At 41.3% G+C, this 22,590-nt stretch overlaps 1 long non-coding RNA gene across 1 annotated transcript in view; it reads left to right on the top strand.

Moving 5' to 3' along the window:
• Nucleotides 1-22,590, top strand: part of LOC121928500 — a 108,188-nt gene that overhangs the window by 30,839 nt on the left and 54,759 nt on the right. The gene's annotated exons all lie outside the window — the stretch shown is intronic.

Below are 22,590 nucleotides of genomic sequence, written 5' to 3'. Positions count from 1 at the left end.
TTCTCCACTCCATTCCATACCGACACAATCTAGAAACATTTTGAAAGACACAGTTTCTATTTTTCTATTTTGCATAGGTTTTTTTCTGCCTTAAAAAACAATGGACATTTTGGGAGGTATATTTGATATTTTCCTTGCTGACAGCCAGAATTACATTTTAGATGAAAGTGATTTTGGACATCTGTTGATGAATATGTGGACATTTTCCCAATGAAATTGTTATGGCTGGTTGTCACTAAATATATGTAAGTTCTGTCTGTGGTGGACTGTGATGTTACAGCTAAGAGATTATGAACAAGCATGTGTGAACCTGCCTAAAATTATGAAATTGATGGAAATTCAGATTTTAGCAAGGACTACAGACAAATGTAGGAAATGCAAGCCAGCTCACTGTTTACTGATCCAAAGGGTGATAAACTCCAGAGCTTGGAAAAGTTGGTTGTTTGGGCTACAATTGCCAGAATCCTTCAGCCAGAACTCTGAAATCCAAAGAAGTAACTTTTCCAAACTCTATTTGACAGGTACTTGGTGCGTTCTGTGACTATGAACCCAGTCTATACTTCAGATTTGTTTGGCTCAAAGCACAAATTATTCTGTTGCAAATTCATATGGCAACAGCCTTCTGTTAATCAGCTTTTTTGTGTTTTTAACACCAGATTGACTGAGAACTTTTCCATTTTTACTTTTGTTAGAATAGTTATTCCAACTATTCCATGCTATACTGCGAATTAAAAAGAAATAAAGCACTTCCAGAAAAACTTTCACCAGGAAGTTGGGCTAGTTTGAGAGAAGGGCTTATCTCAACATTGATCAGGGCAACCCACCCGCATCATTTTCACTGCAGCAACAAAGTGCCTATTCTTGATGACCTGACCAAAGGAAGCAAAAGCAGAGTGACTCCTAGCTAAGCACATCTGTGGGGTGTATTTCACAGGAAGCAACTCAGTTCCTCTGAAGATAGGTTTCACTAAGGAACAAAGAATTATTTTGTTTGGGAGCTCTGGAATGATGCAGTGACCGATCGCAGCCTTTTTCTTTTCTTTCTTTTCCTGAAAGTAAAGCTCAGAAAATGAAAACTATTTTTCTCTCCTCCTCCACCTTAGGCTAAGCACTTTTCCAATTAGCATCCTCCCACATGAAGAAAGCTTTTAGAAATGCATTGGTCTTTTCTACTCTAGAAATAAACATATTGGACACAGGCAAAAATAAAAATAAAGAAATCCTACAACAATGGCAAATTTACTTATAGAAAATCTATCCTAAACTTTCTTAAGTAGCAACATATATTTATGGCTGAAAACAAGACAAGAAAAATAATAGATGAACAGAGCAAGCTTTTATAGGTTTAGATATGTTTGCTTTTTTAAAATGTATATTACCATTTCTGATGTTTCACCAGTAACAGGCTTTCTGGGAGGTCAATATTTAGCCACAGATTTGCATCTGCATGTTACACAGACTGTATTTATTTCACAGTCTGATGCGCTTGGGAAGCAGAAATATAGTCACAGTAAAAGAAAATAGTAAGGCAGAAATTACCTCTCTTTCACTGTCACACTTTTTCCTGCAAGTACAGCATTTTGTGACTGGTACTGAAAACATACTGTGTCAGGTACTACTTTATAGTTTCATTTTCTTTCCTCAACCCCATAGTTTGCAATGCCCTTGCTTTTTAGAATCTGAAAAATAAAATTCCTTCTCAACCAGTTTGGTCCTCTGCTCTTCAGATGGAAAAGTGAACACAACTGCCCTTTCCATAGGAGTGCCTAGCAGGTTTCTATGTACTTTTAAAGAAAGAAGTTAGAAGCAGTCATATTGATAAATTACACTAACTTATAAAATTAAATTCAGTTTCTTTGGAATTAGTACAGCTCTACTGCAATCCATGCAAGCACACGGTTGTTGTTGTTTTTTAAAAGCTCAAGATTTATATAACTTCAGATGTTTCATAGAGCTATTTTTCCACACCTTTAATACACCATGGTCTCCCACTCATAATTCCAACTTCATAGCAAGCTAGCATGGGGATATGGGCATGGCTAGCTACTAGCCCCACTACAGCCCACAATCAATCTACTTGGAAGTGGTGAGGAGGCAGTGCATGGGAATCCAACATACTAACTCCTACATTTCCTCCAGCAGTATGAAATGCTGGAAAGAGCAATTAGTAACAGCCAACAACAAGGGCAGTTTTAATTTCAAGACAAGATAATATGGCAGTGAGGATGGAAAAAGCTGTGAGGCTGTATCTGCACTCCAGAAATAATCCAGTTTGACACCACTTTAACTGCCGTGGCTCAAGGCTGTGGAATTCTAGGATTTGTAGTTTGGTGAGATATTTAGCTTTCTCTATCAGAGTTTCAGTGCCAGAAGAAACTACAAAGCCCAGGAGTTCATAGCATTAAGACATGAAAGTTAAACTGGATTATTTCTGGAGTGCAGAGGCAGCCCAAGACAAAAGTGGACAACCTCAGAATAGAAAATGGCCTGAGACCAGCTGAATTCAAGGTTGCAGTGATGAACCACATTTCAAAAGGGGAAAAATGAATCCTACAAGGGTTGCTTGTTAGAAAGAGGGATAACAGAAGTGAAAGGGCTATGTCTTGGAGTCAAGAGTTTGTCAAAATAGCTGCAGGAAAGTCTCAGGATTGAGCTGGACTTCTTAAGTAAGAATGAGAGTCATGAGCTTTGATGATTTTACTATTGAGGAAAAGCCTACTTTTCCTCCACCCACCAAGAAGAAATCTGACAGCCAGATTTACAGATTTGTACTACACATTGTTAAGGATAGGCACTTTTTGCATCAAAATGCTGTCTACAAAAAATGTTGGCTGTGTAGTTTCTTTCTCCTTCACCTTCTCACTTTCCTATCCTTCCTCTTTCTTCATATCATGCAAGTGTAGTTTTCCCTTTATTCAATGATGAAATGGAAACTCAGACCAGATTGTAAGGTAAGGGGGGAAAAGAGAGACCACCAGCTTGCCATCATCAATCCCATGTGGGCTGGATACCACTAGTGCAAAGCTGGGCAAGGTGTATCTCCAGATGTTGCTAGAGGTCCTGGCAGATGATGCCATAATTCTGTGACTGGTTATAGGAATGGAGCCAGATACTTCTCGAACATCCTCTGCTCTTCATCATCTTCTGTGGAGTGAGGGCTGCAGCAGCTAAAATGGTTGTGCCAGGGAGATTTTAGCCACTGCACAAGGTCAGTAGAGAATTCCCACCAAATGACCTCTAAAAGAGACTTACAATGGTGCAAGTTCAACATATGCCTCCCTAATTCACCATTGGGATGCTAGCTGATATTTCAAACTAAAAATGTGCATGGGAGGACTCTCTTATTCCTGATTATCGAATATCACATATGGACTTGTCTTCAGAAGCTGACACAATTATGATAGAAATATTTTGTATGAATGAAGATATGGGGGTGGGTTGGCTGACACCTTGCCAGATCTCTTAGTATAACTGTTAAGAGAAGAGATCTCTCATTCTACAGAAACAGTTCCATGACCAGATTTGAGCATCTTTAGGTTTCAGACTTGCCTTGTAGATTATTTTAGACCAGAGGTGGGAATTGTGTGGCCTGTGTATTGATCTATGTTGGTCCAGTGCAGCCCTTAGGATTGCCATTGACCCCCCAAGTCCCAACTCTCCACAAATATTTTTTCAAATAACTTACCTAAATAAGACTGCTCATTCCCACCTCCTAGTCCTCAAATGTTAGTAAGAATACACCATGGAAAGCTCAGGCTGGGGATGGAGGGCAACATAGCAGGGGTCAGCCTGGGACAACCCTATGTGTATGGTATGTGCAGATGTGAGTGCTGGAAGCAAATATTTGAAACAAATATTTATACCCGATAACTGGTCTCTGGGGGTGTGCTATCTGTAAGGTAACAAATTTTCTTTCCCAGAAATTGACAGCGGGATTCAGGACTGGTTGATGACTTTAGTATTAAGGAGATAAAAACAGTGATTGGATCAGGACAACCCCAGGGTGAGAGCAAGATGAGGTGACTGGCAGGGGGCAGGCAGAGATATTGGCATACTGCTTTGGGTGCAAGGAGATCCTTTGTTTCAAGGTGCAATAGGAAATGCAGGTGACTTGGAGGAAGGAAGGAGCAATTAGTAGCTATGGTTTCTCATGGGAACCTGTCCTAATGTTTTTAAAGTTCATCATGACCTCTCAAGAACATGCTTGTGTACTTTCAGGTACACAAGCATGTTGCCATGGCTCAATGCTATGGAATTCTGGGCTCTGTAGTTTTATGAGATACTTAGCTTGCTCTCTTAGAGAGCTCTGTACCACAACAAACAACATATCCCAAGATTCCATAGGATGGAGCCATGACAGTTAATTCTGCAGTGTGGCAGCAGATTTGATGGCATGTAACATCTCAATGGTTCAGGATAGTTTTTAATCATTGACCGGTAGAATTTTTTGTAACTGTGCAACTTTTAGGATTCCTTTGGAATGTGATTTTTTTAAAATGATTGAGATTATTTTTTTCATTTGTTGCAAAACAATTAATAAATAAAGTATAAAGTATAATAATACATTTATTGTGTTTGTTTTTCTACTACACAGTTTATACTGTGGTTAACAGTGCTTTACAGATTTTTCTTTTGAATGAGCAGTGCACATTGCAAATTATATGGTTTGCTTGATGTAGCAATTGGAGCTCAGAAAGGAAAACGAGAATCTGCCTGTCGTGTCAGAAATTGCAAACCACAATGAGTGCATGTGGTTACACTGACATAACCAATATTGGGCACACAGGAAAACTGTGTTTACACTAGCCAAGAAATTAAATGCTGGAAACTGTGGTAGTGACTGCTAGATGGAGATAAAAGGGTAATTGTGTTTTATCAGCTTTTGAATGGGATCATACTGAAGAGCCAACTAAGGACACAAGCACAGATTCAATTAGACCGTGTTTTAGATATATCAGTGAAGTGACACACGTTAAGGTATCATGTGGCCACCATATAACCTTGACTTCTTCATCCTAGTTAATGAATCACCTATCCATTTGGCACTGAATATAATACAGCTAGCAGTTTGATAAGACTCCAGGCTTTCTTCCATGTATGTGTGCATGTTTTGCAAATGTAGATAGCAGCTAATTATATGTTTTAAAATACCATATAGATAACTGCCATATCTTTCAAAAATATCACAATCCTCTTTTTTTAAACAGTAAATGTAAAGATACGATGAATTCTTGTGGCCAGCTTCATCCCACGGCTTTGCTTTGTGATGTAGGATATAGAAATGACACCTTTGCAGAATTAAGATGGGAAATAAATACCCTAAAAGCACCAGATCTCTTTGGTCTTGGAAGCCAAACAGGGTCAGCTCTGATTAGTACTTGGATGGGAGGCTGCCGATAAAAAACAGCTGCTGTAGGCTATATTTTAGAGGCAGGAACTAGCAAAACCATCTTTGAATTCAGTGGGCCCTTGGTATTTGCTGGGATTTGGTCCCAAGGGCCCTCCTAGATACTAAAATCCATGGATGCTTTAGTCCTATTATATACAATGGTGTAGTAAAATGGTGTCCCTTATATAAAATAGCAAAAACAAGGTTTGCTTTTTGGAACTGTTAAAACAAAAATTTAAAGCAATGGATGGTTGAATCCATGCATAGATACAGAGGGACAATTGTGTATTCCTTGCCTAACAAAACAATATGAAGTTCATGGAGTCACCATAAGTTTACAAGTAACCTGAATGCACAACATTTAATGTGCAGGTAAAATCCATAGAATCATTCAGCTGGGGAATTTGAGGCATTCTCAATGGTCATCTATGTTTTCAACAATCGTAATTTAAATGTATCTTTCTATTATTTAATATTATAGTACAAAACTTTTCATAATTGGCTGTTTTAATATTAAATTGCATTTGAGCTTGCATTTTGGGACTTACTAGTATATACTATGAATATTACTTAAAAATAAGAACTCACTAATGCAGAATACTGACATTGGTTTTTTTCACTGTTATGTTGAACACAGCAGAAGATCTTTTCTGACAAAAGTTAAGTTTCCTCCTTGGAGCAATGAATCCATTTTGTGACATATTAGACGTGAGAAAGGAAGACATGCTGAGTCCTCAGTTTTCTTGTCCTCACATACTGTAATTTGTTTCTAAAGAAATTCTCTGGAGTCAGAAGAAGAGATTTCCAGATGACATCTTTTTATATGTTACCTCAGTAAGAGAGGTGTGGCCAACAAAGAGAGGAACATTTCTATTTCAGGGTCCCCTTATCTGGGAATACCATCACAAGGGAACTGTGATTGACATCAGCATGAACTCCTTTCCAACCCAGGGCCAAAAGGTTTTATTTTTCCAAATATTTTAAACTGATGGTATTGTTTTAACTTGGCTAAATATTTTTGTTTATTGCTTCTCCATTTCATTGTGATTGTGTTACATTGATTTAATATTGTATTAATAATATTATTACAATATTAAATGTTTTAAAATATACCATCTTTGAATTCACTTTGTAATTAAATATCCAGTTTAGAAAAATATGAAAAGAATAAGAAAGAAAAGAAATGAATAAGATAGAAAGGACCTCTTCCTTATAGAAAAAAAACCTAATTAAAGAGTAAAAGATAGCTAGAATGGTGCATGCCACAATGTGCCCTTTGAAGACCAAGCATTTGTCTGACTGGCTTATGCTCAGAGCTTGGAAAAGGTGCTTTTTGGATTACAAATCTGCAGCCAACACAGCCACATTTTGAACTTCACTGGCAATGCTGAGAGCTAAAATCATACAAAAGCACAGTTAGGGTTAATTTGGTGGCAATATAAAGAATGAACTGTTGTCTAATAATAAACAGCCATGTTCTTTTGTTATAGTAAGCATTTGGGTCAACAGATGCTTTTTCCTTATAACAGTGAGAAAGCCTGTTCTGTTCCATCAGCTTTCCCATATTTAAATTAGGAGGCACATGCAAATCTCTCTCTGTCTTTCACACACACCACACTCCTTGGCAATTGCAGTCTATGTAGGACATTTGTGCTAATCAGTTATCCATGGTCTCTGAGTTTTCAGTCAAAAACCAAAGCTAGAATAATGTACAAAATGCCATCTTATTCTAACTGAAAGAAAAAATGTATTGATAACAATTTACCACGTCTGTGGTGATGTTCTAACTGTACGGAGAGAATCTAAATGCCTTAAAAAGTGGGAGCCTGTTCATGTGTTCATAAAACTAGTTAGTACCCCTCCTTATTCCAATTAGTGTCTGCTCGGACCACATGTAGCTTCATAGGTATGGGTGTGTATGTCTCTGCATGTGTGTGGTTTGTACTGCCTTATGATCAGTTCACCCATGCCATCACACCAAAATAGAAATGAGGAAACAGTGAGATTTATGGTAAATTCAATATGAGCCCTTAGTTCCTGTGTTCCTTCATCTCCTTCTAACATCCCAAAGGTGTGCATTGATCTAATGGAACCAATTTTTGTTAGCACATTTCATTACTCAGGTATATTTGGTGATGGAAAGTTTGATATGGCTTTTCATTTCTTGAACATTATTGTATGTAGCCTGTATTTGTACTCAAGGTGGAATTTCATAAAGAGTATTAGCAAGATCCACACATATTTTAATTGCATTGGTAAACCATGAATAACTTAGGAGTGGTTGATATAAAAACACTTTCCCTCAATGATCTCAAGTCAAACACTTCTTGATTTCATCTATAGACATCATAAACTATATCTATAGACCATGACTTCATCTATAAACACCATATATTCAGGGACTTAATTTGGAGGGTTGTATATAAAAATTGTCACCTTAATTCTTTTGGGTTCATGAGCGGCATTCATATCATCTTTGCACAAATTGTACTGTGTTCTATTTGAAATGAAATTATATTTTATATTGCATTCAGATCAGGACAGAAATATAGATATGGATAAAATGTGCTATTTGTTGGCAGCAGTCTTGTTTGTTTCGTGCCCATACACCCAATTGATTAGGTGTTGTATAACTACTTGAAAATACAATCTGACTATACCTATAACAACACAAATACCAGCATTGTAAAAATACCATCCAAAATGAGGGGCTAAAATATTAGCCAGTGATCTGAGGATCATAAACCACCATAGTTCCAAAGGAATTAAAATGGCATGGATTTTAAGATCTGTCACATGTGAGAACATAAACGACTTAATTGGACTCTGGTGCAGTACATACCGTCATAAAGCAGCATACTAGCACCAGTTCTAGAGTTAGGGACTGTGTGGCAACTGCACAGTCCCTAACCCTAGAATGTACGGAAGGCATAACATGTGTACATGGGCACTGCCATTGTTATGTAAGCACCGCGTGGTGTGTGCACATTGCCATGTGGCGCTTACGTAACAAGTGCACCAGTAGCGGACTTGTTACGCCATTCCTGTGGCTTAAAAAGAAACCATTTTATTCGGGTTCTTTTTCCTCTGCAGGGAAGCCACATGGTTTGGTGGCTGCGGCTTCCTTCCGGAGGGAAAAAAGGCCGCCGGCAGGCCACCCTTTTCGGGCGGCCTGTCCCAGGCCAATGAAAAGAAAACCATATTGGTGTGAGGAGAGCTTCCCATGGGCAGGGAATCCCCACTAAAAAGGTCCTACATTTAGGAGCTTATTGCTCACTTTTTTAAGCCGGTGGAAGCCTCCCGGGCTGGAGATGGAACACGGGATGAAGGCAGGGATTATAGCTCACTAAATCCCTGCCAGCATTTTTTAGAAGCTGGAAAGCTTCCAAGTTCTAAAAAGTGCTGGCAGAGTCTGGCTGGGACCTGGCTTGGACCCGGGCTGATGGTGGCTGGCAGTTTGGTGGGGATTTAGTGAGCAATAATCCCTACCTTCATCCTGCATCCCGGCTCCAGCCCAGAAGGCTTGAACCAGTTTAAAAAGGTGAGAAATAAACTCTTTAATAGTTACCCTATGAAATTCAGACTGATGAGACACTCAGGGGAGGGTTGCTGTAGATGACTCTAAGATAAAGGTAGACACATGTGGTGTTTGGTATCAGAGCTTTATAAGTCAAATTCACCATTTTTGATTTGGGCTCTGAGCAGGCCTGCAAAGGCAAAGCTTGGAAGTGATGAGTTACAACTAACATAACTGCCTGAATAAGCGTACAGTTATATACACTGTAGAAATAATGTAGTTTGACACCACGTTAATTGCTGTAGCTCCATCCTATGGCATTCTAGGATCTGTAACTTTACAATGTCTTTAGCCTTTTCTGCTTAAGAGTGGAGGAATTTCACAAAACTACAAATCCAGGATTCTCTGGGATGGAGCCATGGCAGTTAAAGTGGTGTTAAATTGCATTGTTTCTACAGTGTAGACACACCCTTAGACAGGGTAGCAATTTTGTGTGTGTGTGGTTTGTAAGAATTTTCCAAAAATTTAAAAAAGAAACTCTTCATAAACAAGTTTTCACATACCAGGCTAGCCTTCAGCTTTCACAGAGATTCTTTTTCTCTTAAGCTGAACATGTTTAAAATCTTCTCTGAGATCAGCCAAATAGTCCTGTTCAACCATAAGAAGCATTCTTTGCGTGTTCACCTCCATGGTGAGAGTAGAAGCAGCACATTCAGTGATGTTGGTTGACCTTGCTTCTTTTTCACAGGTACAGCTTAATAACACCTAGATAGGACTTGTGTTTGTGTTGAATGATGACATCTAATAATATTTTTCTCCTTTGGAGAAGACAGCAGATAAAAATAAAATAAGGAATAAGACCATAGAATAGTGAAAGCAACTTCTTTTTAACTTCTACACAGGAATGATACTGGTCTGCTACTATCCACACTCAGGCAGGTATTTAAAAGGGTAAGATCATTATTACAGTTTTAAACTTTACAGTTTTCCCTTTCCTCCAAGTTAACATTTCCAGGTTTGACAGGAACATTGAATTGGTAATGTTTGTATGAACTTAATTCTTGTCTTAGTGGCACTGGGAGTAGAATTTCTTTTTCAAAGCTCACTTTCCTTTGAAATAACTACAAATGGATTTGTCCTGGGATTCTGTTGAGCAGAATTTGGACCCATAAATCTTTTTTTTTTTTTTTTACTTTCCAGGTGTTAATTAATCTTTCCCTAAGAAGTGTCTCATTAATTTCATATGGCCAAAAATAGAAATGCAAAACACTCGGAAGTCTTGCCTTTTCCTTCCTTTTAGGCTGGTTGACTATATGTTTATCTTCTGTTCCACTATACTGTTCCTTTAAATTGTTGGCATGGCTTCTATAGCGTTGGCAGCTGGAGTCAGTTTTCTTCAATAATGTTAACAAAGGGAGCAAGGAAGAAGGAGCTGCCTGAATATAAATAAGCATCTGTATGAACAACATTGTACTGACTTCATGGAGCAATGCTGACAATTCATTTGTTACTTGCACCCAGGCCGATTTTGCTTCAGAAGCATTCAATGGTGCAGTGTAATCACCCAAGCTTTGCAAAAAACAAAATCCCAAACCAAAAACCTGTTCTATTAGTTCAATTCAGCTCCAGCATACAGGAGCAAAAAACTAATCACAAGACCCAAACAAGCTTGTCAAGGTGTTCTTGGCTGAAGCACAATTGAATCTGTGCTGCCACCGCACAAACAGTTCTGCTGCCATTGCGAAGACTGTGTCAGCATTTCTGCCATGAGCTCTTGTTTCTAGGCATAAGAGATTAATTTGGTGATAGAAATTCAGTTGTGGCTGAGACTTGGCAATTGGGTTTCCATTAAAAAGGCTAGTTAGTTAGTGTACAGTACATACAATCTGGCAGGACCTCTTTGCATCCTGTGGCTCAACAATTTTTTTTTCCAGAGGTTGATATGCATTCTTTCCTTGATTTTAAGCAGAATACTCCTCACAGTGTAATGTATAAATTGTCTAGGAGTATCATGAGAAATGTAGGCCTAAGCAGTTCATTGTCATTGACCACCACATGTGCTGGGAAGGTGAAGGCATCTGTCTTAAAAATATTTTGATGTTTCTTAGTACCTATTGTGTTTTTTTGTGCAATATGAAAAATGGGAGAAAATACTAGGAGTAAAATCTTCTATTTGACATTTTGACTATATAATATATAGTTACAGAAATATGAAATTTCTGTACCTTCTCAGTACTATTTTTGTTTCTCTGGCCAGTTACAAATGGGCATAATAGTCTGGACTGGGTCCGTACCACTTCTTGACACCCCTAACCCTAGTACGGACCCAGTCCGTACAAAATGGCAGCGCCCTATACAGATGGGTGCAGCCATGACTACGTCACCACCGTGCCGCCGAGGCGGCGCGGTTGTGATGTTGTCGTGCCACGCGAAGGCGCCTAGAGCGCCCTTTCCACGGCGTGAGAAGGAGCTCCGAAACAGAGCTCCTTCTGTGGTTTGCGTCACTGGTGCAGCCTTTACACGGCTGCGCCAGCGACGCAATGGAGAAATTAATGAATTCCTTTTTCCAATAGCAAAGGAAAAAGAAAGTTACTGACCTTTTATAATGGTCAACAAAATAATAATCAATAGCAACAGAATAGGGATTTCGTTGGTGTATTGCCCGCCCAGCTGTTCGACAGTTTCTTATCTTGTGGCTGAATTGGTGTTGGAGTCCCTCAGCTTGTTGTACTGGGGAACTTAAAGAACCATGAGGAGACTGCTCTGTCATTTCCACTTACTGTATAATCCGATTCCCGATTCACTCTGCTTCCCTCTATTAATCAATTCCAAAAGGTCCCCCATTCCTGCTATAAATTGGGATCTTTTTTGGAATCACTTTTTTCTTGGCATGACTGCATCCCCATTTGGCACTGATTCAAAATAAATGTCATTCATTGTTGTCAATCATCAAGGCAAGCCCAAGGAATGGAGCTTGGAGGCCAAGGGAAGGAACAATGCCAGGTCAGAAATGGAGTGTGGAGGCCAGGGAGGAGAGCAGAGAAGAGGAGGAGGAGGATGGAGGAAAGACTGGGAATGGAACTTGGAGGCCAGGTAAAGGAACAATGCCAGGCTGGAAATGGAGCTCGGCAGCTGGTGGGGGGAGTGGAGAAGAGAATTAGGATGATGGAGGCAAGGCCAGGAATGGAGCTTAGAGGCCAGGGGAAGGAACAATGCCAGGCTGGGAATGAAGTTCAGAGGCCGGGGGAGGGGAGCGGAGAAGAGGTGGAGGACAATGGAGGCAAGGCCAGGAACAGCGCTTGGAGGCCAGAGGAAGGAACAATGCCAGGCTGGGAACGGAGCAAGGAGGCTGGGGACGGAGCATGGAGGCTGGGGGAGGGAGTGGAGAAGAGGAGCAGGATGCTGGAGGCAAGGCTGGGAATGGAGCATGGAGGCCAGGGAAGAGAGCAAGGTAGGGGACACATTTTTTAAAAAAATATATAAAATTAATAGAAAAATCGATAGAATGGTTTAGCAACTATTTGCCTTTGTGGTAGTTGCTTCACCATTCTATCAATTTTTCCATTACTTTTATTATCTTAAAAAAAAGAACCAAAAAAGGCAGCACTGGGTGTGTATGTGACAACTGTGGGTAAGGATGGTACCCACCCCTCTGCCATTTGTTCCTTCCCTCAGAAAGAATCGATTCTGATCTGGCATTCCCACTTATTGGAAATGCTTCAGAATCGATTCTTCTCAAAAGAACCTCTTTCAAACTACTGTCAGGAAAACCCTGCACATCTTTGCTCCACTTCATTCCAACTGGAATTGATCAAATGAGGATCGGAAGCAGTTTCAAGTGGGAACAAGGGGCATATACCTCGAATCATGGTTCACTTCAAACTGTAGTGGGAATGACCCCCATATCTGCCATGACAACCATGGGCCTGTCCCAAGAAGTATCTTGTACCACCCATGCAAATGAAAACCACCCAGGCTGGGGGGGGGGGAGGTTGCCAGCAGACAATGGATCATTGATTAAATAGACACTCTGAGGCCTTGCCATTCAACAACAGAAAAATACACAGATTGACATGTAAATCACTTCCTTTCAATCAACTGTATATATACCCCACTCTCTTCCATGCCAGCATTCTCTGAAGATGCCAGCGACAGCTGCTGGCGAAACGTCAAGAATAAACACTTCCATAACATGGCCCTATAGCCCCAAAACCCCACAAAAAACTATGGATGCTGGCTACAAAAGCCTTTGATTTAACAGTGCTAATTAACTTTGCATTTGTGATTTCAGAGAACACACTGACACATTTTGTGGGCTGGGGATAACATCTTTGTGGGCGGAGCTCCAATTGAGGTTGTGTGGGGCAGGAGGAGGTATGGTGGTTGGAGAAGGGACTTTCGTTCCAGGGGAAGGCGAGATCGATGCATCATATCTATCTCGCCTTCCTGTCCCCCTCCCAACCTGAAGGACCTGAGGGTCTCTCCAACCGTGCCACAAACCCTGTCGCTGCTCCTGTGCAATGCCAGGTCTCTTAATAACAAGACCCACATCCTCCAGGATCTGTTGGAGGACTCTAAGTGTGACCTGGCTTGCATTACCGAGACCTGGCTGGGGCCTGAAGGGGACGCTGTGTGGGCTCAGGCCCTGCCTGCTGGGTACTCGGTGAAGGACCAGCGCAGGTTAGGTGGGCGGGGGTGTGTGTGTGTGGCCTTGATACATAGGAACACCGTGTCCCTCACCAGGAACCACATCCGACAGACCTCCTACATCGAGTGTATTTACCTGACCCTAAAGGCTAGGGACAGTCTAGGGATTCTGTTAGTGTATCAGCCACCCCGTGCATTAGCGGACTCCCTTAACGAGCTGACACAGCTGGTCGCTGAGCTGATGCTGGAGACGCCCAGGCTTCTTGTCCTGGGTGACTTCAACATCTCCCTCACGGCCAGCTATGTTCCATCCGGTGCGGCTCGGGAATTCATGGATACCATGGCGGCCATGGGCCTGTCCCAGCTGATACAGGGTCCTACGCATTGTGCGGGTAATACTCTCGATTTGGTCTTCTGTTCGGAGGCGGAAGATCCGTGGGTGGAAATAGCTAATGTTTCCCCCCTGTCATGGACGGATCACTTCCTGGTAGAGGTGAAAATCAAGGCTTCTACCCAGATCCCCTCCGGGGGTGGTGGACCTATTAGAATGGTCCACCCTCGAAGGCTGATGGAGCCTGAGAGGTTCCAAGAAGCCTTAGAGGGGCTCACGGTTGGATATGACGGCGACTCTGTTGATGCCCTCACCGGTATTTGGAATACCGGTCTTTCCAGGGCTATACACAGGATCGCTCCCAAGCGCCCTCTCAGGCCCGCTTCCAAACGTAAGCCCTGGTATATGGAAGATCTCCGGGCAAGGAAGCGGGTTCTGCGACGGCTAGAGTACCGTTGGCGGAAACACCTTCGCTTAGACGACAAGACTCTCCTAGACCAACTGTTAAAGGACTACGGAGAGGCAATACGAGCAACAAAGAACTCGTTCTATGGTGCTCGTATTGCGTCCGCTGAGTCGCGTCCGGCAGAGTTGTTCAGGGTGGTCAGGGAGCTAACTCAGCTCCCCCCCGCCCTGAACCAGATCCTTGAACCTTCTAAGGCCTGCTGTGACCTGTTTAACGACTTTTTCGCGGATAAAACCTCTCGTATAAGCGAAGGTCTGAACGCCGACACTATAGCAGAACCTAGGGTAGAAGTGTCCAGAGCCTCCGTGGACTATGTTAAACTGGATCAGTTTGAGTTGGTGAGTACCGAGGATGTGGACAAGATCCTCGGAAGTGTTTAGAAAACAACCTGCTCTCTTGATCCTTGTCCCTCGTGGTTAGCGGCCCAGGGGGGACCGGCGGTAACATCATTGTTACGCCGGATAATTAACACATCTCTGAGGGATGGGCTATTTCCATCACAACTTAAATTGGCCATTGTAAAACCTATTTTAAAAAAGCCCTCCCTCGACCCCCTGGTACATAATAATTATCGGCCTGTTTCGCTGCTACCATTTTTGGGAAAGGTGATCGAGAGGGCGGTTGCAATCCAGCTTCAGGCCGTCTTGGATGAAACGGATTATCTGGACCCATTTCAAACTGGCTTCCGGGCGGGTTACGGGGTTGAGACGGCCATGGTCGCCCTGGTCGATGATCTCCGTCTGGGCATCGACAGGGGAAGCGTGTCCCTGCTGGTGCTCTTGGACATCTCAGCGGCTTTCGATACCATAGACCATGGTATCCTTCTAGGACGCCTGGCAGAGGTGGGAATCGGGGGCACTGCGCTTCAGTGGTTCCGCTCCTACCTCTCCGGGAGGTCCCAGATGGTGCAGCTGGGAGACGTGTGCTCTGACGAGAGGCCCCTAAAAACTGGGGTCCCTCAAGGAGCCATTCTGTCTCCCATGCTATTTAACATTTACATGAAACCGCTGGGAGAGATCATCCGGAGACATGGGGCGCGGGGTTATCAGTACGCTGATGACACCCAAATCATTTTCTCTATGTCTCCGACTGATGCAGTGACCGGGGAGGGCGTCTCTCCTCTCGTGGCCTGTCTGGAGTTGGTAATGGGCTGGATGAGGGAAAACCGACTCAAATTGAATCCAGAGAAAACGGAGGTACTAGTGATAGGTTCTCCTGGTCCAGGAATGGCGGTGGTTCCACCTGTCCTGAACGGGTTCACGCTCCCTGTGAAGGACTCCATGTGCAGTCTGGGGGTGCTTCTTGACTCGTCGCTTCACCTGACTGCTCAGGTGAATGCGACGGTCAAGAGCACGTGTTATCAGCTTCGGCTGATCCGCCAGCTGCGCCCATACCTGGCCCAGAGGGACCTAGAAACTGTTGTACATGCTCTGGTAACTTCGAGACTGGATTTCTGCAATATACTCTACATGGGGCAACCCTTATACCAAACTCGGAAGCTGCAAATGGTGCAGAATATGGCAGCCCGGCTGGTCACTGGTGTTCCCAGGACCAGCCATATAACACCGGTTTTAAAGGATCTCCATTGGCTGCCCATTCGCTTCCGAGCTCAATATAAGGTGTTGGTTATTACCTATAAAGCCCTAAATGGCTTGGGCCCAGGATACCTAAAGGACCGCCTCTCCCCGTACATTCCGCCTCGCACCCTCAGAACATCTGGGCAGCAATTACTGAAGGTGCCTGGGGCAAGGTTAGCCTCCACCACACGGAGGACATTCTCCACGGCTGCCCCAGCCCTTTGGAACACGCTGCCCACTGAGCTCCACTCATCTACCACCCTGGCCCAATTCAGGAAGGACTTAAAAACCTTCCTGTTCCAACAGGCATTCCCCGAATAAAAATCCTGTGGGCCTCCCTCCTCTTCCGTGGCCATGAGGTTGGGCTATGGGGCTTTTTATCTGTTATTTTTGGATAATTGTAGTATTTGTATTTTAATCTTTTGCATTTTAATCGTTGTGCTGTATGGATTGCTCCTGTTGTTTTAAACTCTATTGTAAGCTGCCCTGATCGTTGGAAGGGCGGGATATAAATAAAAATTTTATTATTATTTATTTATTATTATTTTTTTTAAAAATATACCCATAATTTTCTTTGCTCCCTCTTTATAATATAAAGAATTCAAGGCCTCCAGTGCATCCCTCTGCCCCCTCACTCCTCTTCGTTTTGCACATTTGGAAGCCTGAAGAAGGTTTCTTCCCCCCCCCCCCAAAATGGAAGTTGCGTCCAGACATTAACTAGTTGAGAAAAGAGCTCTTTTTGTTGACCTTAAACAAGTCAGAGAGGGGGAAATTGCCCTGTACATCCCAGAAAGAGAATGGGATATTTGTTCAGACTTCCATAATATATTTTGAGGTTTTTGGAGGGCAAAAGCAAAATAAGGAAGTAGACATGGGGACAGGTATGGCCCTCTCCCTGGCGACTACCTCTGGACCAGAGCAGAGCTGCATACAAAATTATTGAAATTATCAATTTTGTCCACATAATGTTTTCTATACCTCAAGAGTCCAAACTCTTATCTTAAATAAGACAATTAGGCCAACTGTTTATAAATTAACCTAACTCATACATCATTATAGTTGTTTCAGCCATAAGGCTCATATTTTATACACACACACATTGAGAAAGAGATTTCATCTGTAAAAAGATCCCTGTATAGTTCCTTATACATGCATTCTTTTAGGGGTTTAAAATACATCAAGTTACATCTTTATATGATATGAAAAATATGAAACGGTAAAGGAGACCAATATCTCTGTTTTTTTAAAAAAAAATCCCTTGTTTCTGTTTTGTTTAACAGTACATCGAATTACAGTTTTACAGTTTTCAGACTGAACTCAGCACAGCCTTTTTTCAGCCAATTGGGTATAAAATTGATTCAGTTATTAAATTCTTTTTTATTCTAGCATGACTCATAAAGTTATGTGTAGTCCTATGGATCGCATAGATGCTGGGCAGCCTTTAGTTTTATGGGACCTTGTTTAATGTTCTTGAAAGCCCTTCTGATTCTCTCTTTGTGTGCTCACACATGTCTGTAGCTCAGGGATGGGCTGCTATAGTGAACAGTGTGGCAGACAACTTGAGATGGCCTGCATCTGCACTGCAGAAATAAACCTGGTTGACACCACTTTAAACATGGTTCAATGTTATGGAGTTTTGGAAACAGTAGTTTCATGAAAAACCTAGCCTGTGCACAACAAACTACAAATCCCAGGATTCCATAGCATAGAGCCATGGCAGTTAATGTGATGTCAACCTGAATTATTTCTGTAATGTGGATGCAGCCACAGAGAGCTTCTCATCGTATGTAGTTGTGGGGGAAATGGCACTACTGGCCACCATCTTTGGGCAGCTCTGCTTAGAGAGTCCACTGCATTTAGTGGACCTTACTCCCTGGTAAAACTGTATAGCAGAGTGGGACTCATACTGCCCTTCAGGTCTTGTTGGACTTCAGCTTCATGCAGTTCTAGACAGCATAGCCAATGATGAAGAATGCTGACAGCTGCATTCCAACACATCTAGAAAACCACATAAGTCCCATTCTTGGTGTATAGACTATTGTAGTCATGTTCTAGAGTGCTAGTCTTTTAACTCTAGGACATCTATTTGTGTGGTTTTTGTAAATATTATCCATTACACACATGAATTGTGTGCAATCTTTTGTAAATAATCAAGTAATATTCCACACCACACATTTGGATTCTTTTATACATTCAGTCTGTTGTTGAGTTGGCCAAACTCATAAGTTTATTGCATGGGGCTTGGGGAACGGAATGAGGCAGAACGGAAGGGAATGGAAACAGGGCAGAACGGGGGGAAAATACATATTATTGCACAGGAAAATGCTGCCGTTCTTCCATCCGATAATATGCATTTCCCCCCATTCTCTCCTTTTCCCATTCCCTTCCATTCCACCTCGTTCCCATTCCCCAAGCCCCATGCGATAAGCTTATCAAAGTGATGTGAATGTGCCAAAAACTATATAGAAAGCACAGAATTAGTCATTTTCAGGCATACTTTTGTAGTTCTGAAAACTATTTGGATAAAATGCAGTTAAGTGATCAGTTACACATTTCTCAACCCAAGAAGAAAATTATCAAAGAATTAGTGGTTGGAGTCTTTGGAAAATGACGCCATGGTGACTTTTTCATATAGAATGATTGGTAAATTGCTGCCCACAATAAATATCAACCAAACATAGAACTGTATGAAAATAGCATTATTTTTGTTAAAAGGTAAGGACATGGAAATGTTGAACAAAGGCACCTAAAATTCTTCTCTATAGTCCTTCCATGTAAATAAAAATGGCTTCTTTTTTCTTGTATGTGTTTTAAAATCCTGTGATTAAAAGATGAAATTGATAGTCTTCTTGATGTATTTCTAATGAGTAAAGCTAATAAGGGAAAATGCTCTAATGTTTTTGTCCTAGAATAGTCTCATTGTTTGCATCTAAGTGAATGACTGCTAGTGAGGCAGTTCCTTGACTAAATCACCAGTAAGATTACTCCTTGTCTTTGAAAACTGGTTTGAAGTATCTCCTCTCTGAGTCGGAGAATGTAGTTACTTTGATGTGGCCAAGTAATTTCCCACAATCACATAACAGATTATACTTCATTTATAATATGTGAGATTATTGGAAGTGTACAGTGGCCTCAGTTCAAGAGAGGTAGAAAGAGCCATTTGTCCCCCAAAATTGGTCCACAGGGATAGAAACCCCTATTAGTTCTCTAAATGAGTAATGTTTAAATTAAAATAGTGTTAAAATCACATTTTTCTACTATATATTTAAAATATGGCTCAGCTTCATAGTTAATACATTTATATAGTTAAAATTTGACTTTTACTAAGTGTTCAACATGATGCTGTTCTTAAATACTGGGGGCAAATGGGCATGAAAATATCTTTATTATAGCCCCAGGCACCACCAGATAGGAAACTAGGAATATTAGCAAAGGTAAAGAATTAGAGATGCCAGTAAAACTTGTCAGGCTTGTGCATAAACACAAGCTTTGAATACTTGTAATGTTATTCTCAAAGAATACGTGCATTACAGGATCCATCAGTGACAAATTTGAGCATAGAGAGAAAGGTCCCAAACCGTCAGTCACTGTTTCAACTGGTAATTTTTAGGGAGGAGGAAACTAAACTGAGGAACCTTTCTACTTTTGAACAGTTTGTCTAGAAGAATGTCTGAGCAATTAGCACTCAGAGCTGAAGGACAAAATGACTTTGACAAAGTTAGGCCCATGGGCTAGTGAGTGACATGTGCAGTGACGGAGATTTTCAGAGTATGCCTAAAACTGACAGTGATTCAATGTAGGAGGATGTATAGTTTCAGATTGGCATGTGTGATTATCTTCACTTTTTTGGCACTGTAATAGGCTGTCTCTTAACCTAATTTAAAGAGCTGTCCACACTAAGACAAAATCCCTACCATTTGGAACATCAAGTTGGAATCAAGATTGTTGTGACAGATGAAGGCTGACATGTCCCAACCAAATCTTACCTGTTTGTAAATACTGATGACCTTAATATTAATTTTGAACATTTTGAACTGGGTTTGTGAAATTTACCAGTGCCACTTCTTCGCTTATTCCTTTTGACATGGCAGCAGCATGTTAAAGAGGAAGGAATACAAGAACATGCTTCATACTGAGTCAGACCACTCACCACCTTACCACAGTCAACTCTTACTGGAAGCAATGGCTTTCAGAGGTTTCAGGCAGGATTCTTTCCTAGCCATGTTTGGAGATCATGAGTGTTCCCTTCTGGTCTCCCCACTCCCCAAGTACCATCCAGGCCTGATCTTGCTTACCTTCTGAAATCAGATGAGGTCAGGTATGTTTGGGGTGTATGGTGTCATTAGGAGAATTCAAATTCAAAGGTAATGCACACAGGGGTGTAGCTGAGTGGTGGCAAAATGAGGGTATTGCCCCCAAACGGAATCCTACTGCTCCATGAAATTTTCCTTTAGTCCCCAAATTTCTAAAATTGCAGTAACTGAAAACTTCAGCTGAGGATTTAGAAATATATTTTATGCCCAATTCCAGAGGAACAAAGTTACCAAGGGACTATGAATACAGCAAATACATAACATCTAGGTGTGACTATGGAGTTTATTGCATTACTAAAGACCCTGGCTTACCCTTACTGTGTTCAAGTCTATTACGGGATACAGTCGAGTATTATCACATGAAAAATGCTGCCACTGCCCGATTGCATCCCACCTAAATCCTACCTACAAGCCATGTTCAGTTGGCTGATTTGCAAAGTTGGGAGGTTCCTGACTTTGCAAACTGGTTTTAGGTGGGATGCAATCAGGCAATGGCATCAGAGGAATTTTATATGCGATAATATCTGATTGCATCCTGTAATGGACTTGAACACGTCAGGTGTAAGTTGGGTTTTTTTGTAATGCAATAAAGTCCTACTTTTCAATGTCTCATTTTCTACAATGCTAGAATTTTGGGGACTGAATGAAAATTTCATTGGGGAGACATAATTCTTATTTTGGGGCCAGTGCCCTCATACCCTTGCCCATAGCTCCAGTCCTGAGTAGAGATTGTACTCCAGATTTAAGTGTAAATTTTGTATTCGTTTTTACAGGGCTCCCCCGGGTTACGAAATTAATTCGTTCCGCGGCGCCATTCGTAACCCGAAAAGCATTCGCAAGCCGAAGCCCCATAGGCGCTAATAGCGAAAGCCGCGATTTGGTGCGAAAAAGCGCCGAAAAGCACCAAAAATTTTTTTGTAACCCGAAATAACCTTCGTAACCCGGAACAGTTTTTTTAATGGATTTTTTTTCGTAACCCGGAAATTTCGTAACGCGGCGCATTCGTATCCCGGGGTACCACTGTAGTTGTAAAACAGCACTGAAAACACTATTAGAGCCAAATCATTTTTCATGCAGAAACATTTTTAAAGAACAAAAATGGTACTTTGGACAATCAGTTTTGGCTATGAATGAAGGGGAGGGGAAAGGAAAGGAGATTTCCTGCTGGTGATCTCCCTATCTTACCTCTTCTTTCTTCTAGCAGATGACTGCCTTGAACACTGTGTGAGGTGGGGTAGAATCGTATGGAGTGGCTTTAGGGATAAATTCTTTTAGAGAAACAAACAACTGACAAATAAAAGGTGAAATACATCCACTCACCACCCACATATGCACCCACAAAAACATACTTCCTTGCTGTAATTATAATTTCATGAAGATGATTTTCCATAAACAAAGTGGTCATCAGCATTTAAAAACATATGTTTGGATGTCATGTTTTACCCAGTAGATACAGAGCTGTCATGAATTTTGGTGTGAAATTATTATTTCTTTTAAAAAATAGTAAATTATTTCCAATAATTTGAGTTTCAACCCCAACAATGGATCCTGTTGATTTAAGAGAAATCATTTTATCTGTAAAATAACTTGTGTGGCAGTTCCATATTTAATGTTTGTTTGATTAATTTTTTTTTATAAAAAAAAAAAAGAAAATTCACAGTTGGCTGATATATTTATTGACTGAAACAAAAAGCCATAAATGTCTGAATGTTTTCCAGTTCTCCAAAACTCTTTTTTAGCCCCAGTGGTAGAGAAAGTAGTCGAAGGGGTAAGAATAAGAAAGGTCCAACAATTAGGTTAGATGTTGCGGCCACAAGGTCCATACTTGCAGTCAGATGCAAGAGGGAGGTTTCAAATGAAAGAAGCACTGGTAGGTGTGTAGGTATGGGTTACACCTAATAGTACATAGTCACCCTATAAAAACAGAACATGTTCAGATAATTCAGCTTAAAAAAAAGTGTTATAACCCACCCGACGTCTTAGGTCCAAAACACACTGCAGAAATAATCCAGTCTGAGGCTGCTTTATCTTCCCTGATTCAATGCTAGGGAATTCTGTAGTTTTGTGAGACGTTTAGCCTTCTCTGTCAGAAAGCTCTATGAACTACAGTTCCCTGGATTCCCTAGCACTAAGCCAGGGCATTTAAAGTGGTCTCAAACTGAATTATTTCCGCAGTGTGTTTTGAACCTTAGTTTTTGGTAAAGACCAACTTTTTCCACTGATGCATTATCGACTTTTTACAGTATCTGGCCACTAAGGTATAGTTTATATTAGCTGTGACTTGATACTTTAACCATAATTGTCTAAGTTCATGTGTAGTGACAAATCATGGTTTGAACATGCCAAAGTT

Source organism: Sceloporus undulatus, chromosome 4 (genome assembly GCF_019175285.1).
Source record: "Sceloporus undulatus isolate JIND9_A2432 ecotype Alabama chromosome 4, SceUnd_v1.1, whole genome shotgun sequence".
Lineage (NCBI taxonomy): Eukaryota > Metazoa > Chordata > Lepidosauria > Squamata > Phrynosomatidae > Sceloporus > Sceloporus undulatus.
Note: the sequence above shows the minus strand (reverse complement) of the source record. Positions and strands in the feature narration are given on the sequence as shown.